Below are 9575 nucleotides of genomic sequence, written 5' to 3'. Positions count from 1 at the left end.
AATGAAGATGGAGCTCTGTGTGGGAGCCCGAGACAAGGGGCCGTGAACTGCCAACCTTCGGGATAAGAAAGGGCACGACGAGGGGTGACGTCAGCCAGGTGAATGGACGCGGCGAGACCCAGCAGGATCAGGGAATTGCCGGCCTGTCGGATATCAAAGGAGATGAAGACCAGTGACACCGGCGAGGTGGATGGACAGGGAGAGGAGTGCAGGAGCCGAGATGTGTGCACGGGGAGACTGTGAGGGGATAAAGACCCAGGGGTCCCTTGTGCGAGTATCCTACTCGGAGGTACCAGCTCGAGCTGTTTCTGTGTTACTGCAGAGGAATAAATGGCTTTATAGAACGAGACATCTGAGACTTTGCTATGGACAACCTGGGGTCGAACCGGTAAGGAAACCTGGTCGGGCTGTGTGAGAGGGGGGTCTGTAGGGATGGGTGTCAAGCGGGGCACCCGTCGAGACACTGGAGCCGCCCACCGCGAAGGGGCTTCGATCCCAGCAGTGAAAGCCTCTGGCCTTGGGAGTGTGACTGTCAGATAGCTGTGAATGATCAGACCGGGAATTTACCTTAATACCCATGACAGACTCAGAAGTTACTTTCCAGTAAATGTGGTTGTCAGCACCGACATGGGAGTCTACAAGCGTGCGCACTCACTATCTGTATGAAAACGTGGTACAGAAAGCAAAATATTTTGTGTTGGTAAGTTGAGAATCATTCTCAATATGGTACTGGTACAGTCATGCCCCTAGGTAGTGCAGATGCCATATGATTTGGGGGTGATGCCATGGTACGGGAACCTAGCGTATTTGGCTAATGGAACACCTTGCCAGAACACTCTTTGCTGAGAGATGGCAAAAAACCCTAATTCAAACGAAGGAACACATTTCACTATGATTAGCAGTGAGAATATTGCAGTGTGACAGTGCCACTTTTTAGAGAGACACTTCAGCCCTTTGAAATATTTTTTTCTCCTTTATCACTAATAATGGTACAGATATCAAAACCTTCATTTTCCTTTGCAGAATGAGTCTTCACAGCTTTATCATATGTGTTTGCTACTGGCAGTGTTCTCTTACACCACAGTAACTGATGTACGGTCACTTTCTTTAGCTGATTAGTGTATTAACAGTGTTCTGTTTTTTCAGACCTGATCTCTAGAAAGAAGAGCTAAATTAATAATACACAATAAATAGATGGAAAAATACCCTTTTGCTGAAATGACAGCTAAGTAGATTCAGATTGCAAAACCTAAAATCTAGTAGTATTGGGAAGTTACTAGTAGTAACCATTTTGAGAGTATCTCTGTAATCAGGCTGACCATTTAATGGAGAAAAGAAGAGCAAAATACATTTTTAATCTGGATATATTTGTTTTCTTCCAGACATCTTAGAAGAAAGGCAAGTTTTTATTTACGAGATGGCAGCGTGGAGTAAACACAAGACATCTCTATGCTCTTCTCAGAAGGAAGTATTGCATCTCAAGTCCTTTTTTAAGTGGACGCATGCTTGTTCACAAATAGTTTTGGTTTTACAGGTCACTCCCCGGCCCAAGATCAGGAGACCCTACAGTCCACGTCAAATGTTTCAGAATGGTATCAGTAAACCCCCATGTGATTAGAATCAGATTTAGTTGGTAGTAACTTTGATAACTGATTAGGCTAAAATTTGATTTCACGCTTTTAAGATAAGGGACTGCTGATGAGGCCAAAGAGTCATATAGGCACAACAGGAACTGTTCATTCATTATTAGCCAAAAAAAGTTACAAAATAAATAACTAGAATCAATCACTAAACCAGTTGTCAGTTGTTTGTATAGATCTTTGTTCATACGATTTCTTTAATCTTGTTGGGTCATGATGCTGTTGAAGATATCCAAGTGTTTGGTTTTAGTTTTAATCCATTCCTATTTTTAACTTTATTTTTACAGTGCCTTTTAGATTTTTTGTTGTCTTTTTTTAAGCGTTGTTATTTCCTATTCTGTTGCTTTGTCTGTTCAGTGTGCTCTGTGCAGCTTATCTGTAGCTTTCTCAGTATCATCTAGTAACTGCTGTTTCTTTTCCTGTCTGCATGAAATATTTCATTCATGCTCTGATAGTCTGTATACCACAGGAAGATTTCCAAATAGGGCTTAAGTATGGCTTAAGTGTTGCATAAGCCTTGGTATTTGGGTTAGTCTGCTGAAGGTACACCTTTCCTTCAGTGTCATTCACCGTAGCTGGATAATTTAGCTCACAATCTTTGTACGGCTGAGGTACAAAATGGCAGCCTAAAATTCCCCTTTTCCAATATCTGTTTTCCCCCGTATTAGATCACCCTGTATATTTTATTTACCAGGAAGGAAAAGTGTCAGTAAAGACTTGTTGGGGTGATAACCATGTGTTAATTACCTGATTTAGTAGACCTGCTTTGTAACTGCTGTATTTATAGAACGGGTGGTACAACTCAGAAAAGCTGTCTATGAGGATTGCACTTCTTGACATTGCCAACTCTGAGGCTTTGAAGAGGACTGAATAGTTACATGCAGCTGCAGACTGTGACTTCAACAACTTTTGCCCTGAGAGCTGCAACTGTGGGACTGTTTCTGGTGTGCCACCTCTGAAGCCTTTTACAGTCAGTGCTGAGTCAAGTGGTGGCACACCATATCCCATGCACACATGCACATGGTAGGATTAACAGCTAGCTTTCTGCTCAGAATGTGGAAGGGATTTCTTTTGACATCCTCTAACTGATGAACAAGAAATGTTATTTTCTTTTCAATACAGTAAAAGAGTTATTGTGTAAAAGAAGGGGCTTATTAGCATATTCAGAATGGCAGAGATGCACTGACTCACGCTTTTTGGGCAACCAATATACAGCTATCATAAAATTAACTCAGTGTGTTATCGTGGAGCCAGGTAGGCTGTAATTGGATTTGTTAGGTTTGGTTACATCTTAATTGACAAAAATGCAAAATAAAACTTTTGTCTTCCTTCTTTTAATTAAACTACTTAGAAATTGTAAACCATAAGAAAGCAATAAATGTCTGCTAAAAGTAGGACTGTAATGCATTGAAAATTGATTTCAATTTCCAAACATGGTGGTCTAACCCCAGACACCGAGGTACCACAGCTGCTTGATCACTATCCCCTGCACCTCACTTGCCCACAGTGGGATTGGGAGGAGAATTTAAAGAATTAATAAAAAACCCTAACTCTTGGGTTCAGATCAGAGCAGTTTAAGAATTGAAACAAAGCAAGAAGTAGTAAGAAGAATTGTAATTTTAAAAAGACAGAAAGGAAAAATAAAACCCAAGAGAAACAAGTGATGTACAATACAATTGCTCACCACCCACTGTTTGATGCCCATCCTGTCTAACTTCCCCCAGTTTCTATTTCTATGGTGTGGAATATCCCTTTGGCCAGTTTAGGTCAGCTGTCCCAGCTACGCTTCCTCCCAGCTTTTTGTGCAGCTCCTCTCTTGGCATGGCATAAGACACTCAAAAGTCCCTGACTTTTGGTAAGTGCTGCTCAGCAACAGCCAAAATATCAATATGTTATTGTGCTGGTTTGGGCTGGGATAGAATTAATTTTCTTCACAGTAGCTGGTATGGGGCTGTGTTTTGGGTTTGTGCTGAACACAGTGATGTATTACCATCAAACAGAAATGTTTTTGTTATTGCTGAGCAGTGCTGTTGGGTCCCGAGACAGCAGTCCTGAGCTGCCTGCTCTGGGATAGCCACAAAATTTCAGGTCCCAAGAGGGCAGTCTCGGACTGCGTGCTCTGAGGTAGATGTATTTGGGATACGTCCTTGGGCTAAATTAAGGCAAAACAATGCCAATCAATCAATTAGAAAGTTTTATTTATGGCAGCAATGATGGCAGCACTAATTTTTCTTTCCAGTCTGTTGCTCATCCTGAAAAGTGCTGAATGTTCAGAATGCAATTGCATGAAGACTGTACATACTTCTTCAGAAGGAAATGTATCTGTGATTCCAGTTATGATATGAAACTATTTGAGCTAAAATGCATTGTAGGGTCAGAGCTACGGTTGGGTTTGGTGCATCCATACAGCGGATGTCAGAGATGGGTTATTCTGAGTCTACAGTGCACGTATCATATCCCTGCCCAGAGGGTTTCATGAGCATGAATAACTTGTGAGAAAAATTCTGATGGAGAAGTATGGGAGCCGTCATCATTCCAGCAGTGGACAACTATACAAATAACAGAGTAGGCAGAAAGTTAACATTGTATATATTACTCACTTTGTTGTCTGCTGAAATGTTTTGTTGTGCTTACACTTTGTGCCATCTGTGTTTCAGATGTTGATAAATTTGAGTTTGGAACAGGCTTAGACATCATTTTCACTTGGTATTGAGGGAGAGAACCATGATTGTTCCTAGTAAAGTGCCCTGAAAGCTCCAGTTGGTAAATGGTTTTTATGTGACCCTCACATACAGATCATTAGCTTTTTTCCAAGTTGAAACTAGTTTCAATTTCTTGAGAGGCTGAGACTTTCTGAAATAATTTTGTGTACTCGATATTTAAAATCAAACCAGCATCAGACAAAAAGAAAACAATGCTAAAACAAAATACAAATGCAGGGGATTTGCCCAGGTATTGCAGTCTTTGACCCAAGTGCTAAGCAGGCAGATTTCATCAGCTTACACATTGTCAGGCTTCTTAACACCTAGTTTATAGCCTGAGGAGTCAGGCTGTTCTGGGCAGAGGGTGTAAATAGTCTATTGATAACAGTTTCTGGGAAATGGCATGGAAGGCTATAGAATACACAGTTTTGGGTTATACCCATGCAGTGATGAACTGGTCCCAGCTGTTCTAACTAGGACACATCCATTTAATAGAGTTTATGAGTTTACATTCCGACTGCAAGGAACATGTTTTCACATCTGAAGCAGGGGATGGGAAACCATAGACTCACTGTGAACACTGAATGATTTCCAGAGCCTCTCTATAGCATTTCATTCAAATCCGGTAATTTTTGGTTGAAGAATCACGGTGCTCCTCCATTACTCTGGAAAGGGGATCCTGGTCCACGTGAAGATTTTTTGAAGATCCAGCAGATCCTCTTTCAAGTTCAACAGTAGCTGCTGAAAAAAACTGACAAGATTCCTGGTGTTTCTTTTACAGCAGACAGGGCAAAATAAGGCAAGGACATGACAGGCAACACGAGAGACTGCAATCCAGACAGAGACTTTAAAATTTCCAAGGGAACATAACAACAGAAGGGCTAGGTGCAAAGGAAGAAACCCATTTTTTCCACAATTGCTTATCTGTCAACAGCATTTCTAAAGCAAGTGGAAGACATTCCGGGGGCTACACACTGAACACCTTCAGGCAACCCACAAATGACTCCTGTGCTAAACTTAGACCCCTGAAGATATCTTCAAACTAAATTGATCTCATATTTGCCTGAACAGTACTGAATAATCTTTTCCTAAAAAAAAGTTAGCTTTTGTTACTGATCTTCTTGCTTATTCCAAAAAGACTGCACCACCTAAGCTATCAAGACAAGCCATGAATCATAGAATCATAGCAAAAATGAAGAACCAACAGCAGAGAACGGGTATGGTACAGTTTAGTGCTGAATGCCATCGGTGTACATGGGAGGGGAAGTGATGGCTGAGGCTTATACTTATCTCTTGGCTGCTTTGCTGTTTGTGCTTGAGATGAACTCTAGTGAAGGGCAACTTCAGCTTAAGCCAAGGGTTTCTTTGCACTTGGTTTTTTCCAGGCAAGTGCATAACATTGTACGCAACATTTTGGTAAGCAGGAAGTTTTCACATTCAAGTCTCAACTGGAAGGCTAGCAGAAAAAAACCCAAAAACCTACTTATTACAGAAACTTGAAAATAAAGGCTGGATCACTAGACGGGAGCACTTAATTACATCATTAATTGAAGAATGGGGGAAATATAATAAATAGTTATTCATCAACTTCCTTTGGAGTACGCTCAAGGCTGTTCTGTGCTCCCTGCCCCTCCTGGTCTTCTCCTTTTCTCCCTTTTGCATTGGGTCCCTGAAGTTTGCTTCCTTTCTAGTGCTTCCTGCAGAATAGTCCCTGCAGATGGTACAACACTAATTACCTCACGAGTTCTTTCCGTAATGCCTGTCCATGCCTCTGCCCTCAAAAACGTGTTCACAGCGGTACAGAAAAGTTCCCATCTGTAACTGCCGCTGCTATGCATTACCTACACTGCTTGGCCCCTTTTCATCTCCTTGGTGTTTTTGTCTTCAACCAGGTGCTGTATGTAGACACCTTGTTGAAATGGGTTCTTTCCAATGGAGGTGAGGGGACCAGTGAACTGAGATGGACTTCAAAGTGAACAAATGCTTCTCACATTCATCCAACAACTAAACACACTAACTCAACAGAGAAGCTTGGCCATGCCTCAGTCCCATGCTACGTGGCTGTCCCACTGATTACAACTACTGGTGTGTGGTTTCCACGTCTCCTGGTATAATGCTCTGCACTCTGGAAGGGATGTGCTATCACACTGACTGCTGATTACAGGGCACACTTGGACCAGTGCTATTGCAGAGGTTGCAGCATTGCTGCACAATTAGAAGGCCGTGAAGACTTCCCAAGGAGTAGGGAGTTCTGCTGTTTCATGCAGTAAGATGTAGCAGGAACTACAGGAACAAATGCCTCCTATCCATAGTAACATATTAAAGCAAGGTCCAGTGAAGAAACTGCTAGAACAAAGATCAATGATGAAGAAAATGGGGTCTCACAGATGTCTGTGAGACTCATGTCTGAGACTAACTCATGGTGACATTAGCCACTTGAAATAGGTCACACATACCATACATGTAAAATTAGTGTAGAACTTAGGTGGGGGGTTGGTGCCCCACAGTGCTCTTTACCACAGTTTGTCTTGAAAAAGAAGGTAGTTACACAGTTCATTGCTTCGATTTAAATATTTTTTGGCCTTTGACGACTCTGGCAAATTTGTACAAACCTGATGACTGTAGGAGGTCAATAACTAATTGATCCCAGGTTTGGGGGTGAAAACTGGAATCTTTATTGAACACGCATCTCACAATTTAAGGGTCTCGGGGGCAGGACATGTTAATGAGGAGGATGGATTATGCTAAGTTGGGGATGGATTATGCTAACTAGAGGATTACACAATTTTCTGCTACAGTCACACAATTGTTTAATATTCTTGTAACAAGGATTACATAGGGGGGAGAGAACAAAGGGGTTTCTACGTAGTCTGATTTCATCATCACAAAGTCTTTCCATATCTTGCTGCAGGAGCCAGGCCGATCAACATAGTTAAATATCAGTAGGTCTTGTGAAGAAGCATGCGATCCTCAGGTGGTGGGATTTCTTTCAGCCCCTGTTGGTCCATGGCCTGCTACATAATCCTTTTGTGCTGATATCCGAGTTTCAAATTGCTACAGATGACCTAAAGTCTTTGGCTTTACCACAGATGTCTGGGTGGTGTTCTGAGACCCAGACTTCTGTTCAGTCCCAAACTGTTGCCAAGATATCCCAGGCCAGCTGGATCCAGAAGTGGACTTGCAGCCAGATGTCCGCTGACAGCGCTGCTTGTGACTGCAGATTTGCTTCTATGGCGCTCCCAAAGGAGCTTGGTCTCAGCCTCTGCAAGTCTCTCATCAGCTCTGAAACATTTAGAAGCACACAGAGAGTCATCTTTGGCAGTAAGGCTTTTGCAAAGTTACCCTCCATGTCCTTGACTACTACTCGACTTCTAAAAGCCAGGGGCATTAAGAGAGTCCAAAACAAGCACATCCTTTGATCTGAGCTTGTTCAGAGGGCCTGTTTCTAAGAAATCACACTAAGTGCAAGGAGCAGCGTCACCTCCATAAGAACTCTGGCCTATCCTGGCCTTCTCAAGGAAAGCTCAAACCTCAGACCTGCTGCCAAAACAGAAGCCAAGAAAGAGCGTTCTTATTTTTGATGCACAGAATCCAACTCTGTTCTCCGAGAGGCCTCTCCTTATTCAAACAGTAAAGGGCACAAGATTCATCTTTTCTGTCCCACACAGGATGAGGAGATTAGAGACTGGCAAAAAGACTGCCTGCTAGAACAACATCCACTTAAAAAGACACCAATAATGCCATAATGGCACTACTGTGGTGTTACTGCTGGAACTCTTAAAGAGAAAGGAAGACAGGTCTGATGAAGGGAAGGGTCTTAAGGGACTTTCCCCACAAATATGCCCTGTTCTGCTTTCACACATCATGTTGGCGAGATGTAAAAAAGGGATTTTAGAAGGAAAATGCATGAGGAAAAAGGAGTGTGTTATTACCAGTCCAGAAAAGCATGGACTTACCTTTCCAGTTTCTTGGCTAGGCTTTTTCTGGTTTTCGCTTCCACCAGACAGAGCTCTTTGTACTTTTCCACTTCCGCCTGGGTGGATTCTTTTTGAAGAGGTCTGTCTTGCTGGGTGTTTTTTATCCTGTCCAATTGACTTTCGAGATCTCTGCTTCTTTCTTCTGTTTTCTGCTGAATCACAATGATGGCTCCAAGGACTTGAGCTCTTTCATGCTCAAGAATCAAGATCAGTCAATCTGCTAGGCAGAAAAAATGGATGTGGTTCTTATTGTGAGTACATAAGAAACCAAGACACCAGCTATGCATCAGTTAACCAACAGGTAAGTGCAATGTGCTTGACATCCATTTAATAGAGTTTATGAGTTTACATTCCGACTGCAAGGAACATGTTTTCACATCTGAAGTGGGGGATGGGAAACCACAGACTCACTGTGAACACTGAATGATTTCCAGAGCCTCTCTATAGCATTTCATTCAAATCCGGTAACTTTTGATTAAAGAATCACGGTGCTCCTCCATTACTCTGGAAAGGGGATCCTGGTCTGTCGGGAGTGAGGACATTGCTGCATATGAAAGCTGGAGAAAACAAGAAGAAATGTGTGACCCTCCAGAGGATGAAACCCCTGTATGAAATTGTCAAGAAGTTCAGACCCAATGCGTTTCGAGTTTTACAGTTGTGTCTAAATATTTATTGTAGTTTTTCCCTTGTTTGTACCCTGAAATTGTTGTATGAAAATGCCCTTGATTGCTGTATCCTTAGGCCCCACTCCCTGATTGGCCAAAGTTTGCTGCATTGCAGTATTTCCTTTTATGGCCACCCTTTCCCTAAAATGGATAAACCCTACCCCCTTTTTCCCTTATATAGTTACACTTTGCATGCTCCGCCCTAGTCCCTCCCTTTCTTCTAGCAAATTCTACCCCTACCTTATATAAGCCCTAACCCACCTCCCTAAAGGAGCCATTTTTTACACCCTCATCCCAAGAGTGGCAAACCTGTTATTCCCACAGGGACCGCGTCCGTGGTCCACATGAAGATTTTTTGAAGATCCAGCAGATCCACTTGTAGGTTTAGCAGTGGCTGGGGGAAAATTGACAAGATTCCTGGTGTTACTTTTACAGCAGACAGGGCAAAATAAGGCAAGGACATGACAGGCAACACAAGAGACTGCAATCCAGGCAGAGACTTTAAAATTTCCAAGGGAACATAACAACAGAAGGGCTAGGTGCAAAGGAAGAAACCCATTTTTCCACAGTTGCTTATCCGTCAACAGCATT

The 9575-nt window shown here is 42.5% G+C and overlaps 1 long non-coding RNA gene across 2 annotated transcripts; it reads right to left on the bottom strand.

Moving 5' to 3' along the window:
* Nucleotides 1-8447: 8447 nt before the first annotated feature.
* On the bottom strand, nt 8448-9569 carry LOC115307388. Of its 2 annotated transcripts, none has more exons than XR_003915716.1 (3): nt 9294-9569; nt 8731-8876; nt 8448-8539 (listed from the first exon to the last, which is right to left on the bottom strand). It is a non-coding gene; the product is annotated as an uncharacterized LOC115307388 (long non-coding RNA). The 2 variants fall into 2 exon arrangements; XR_003915715.1 differs by having other exon boundaries at nt 8452-8536.
* Nucleotides 9570-9575: the final 6 nt, after the last annotated feature.

Source organism: Manacus vitellinus, unplaced genomic scaffold (assembly GCF_001715985.3).
Source record: "Manacus vitellinus isolate BGI_N305 unplaced genomic scaffold, ASM171598v3 ctg7180002437057_pilon, whole genome shotgun sequence".
NCBI lineage: Eukaryota > Metazoa > Chordata > Aves > Passeriformes > Pipridae > Manacus > Manacus vitellinus.
This window is presented reverse-complemented; position numbering and strand designations above follow the sequence as displayed.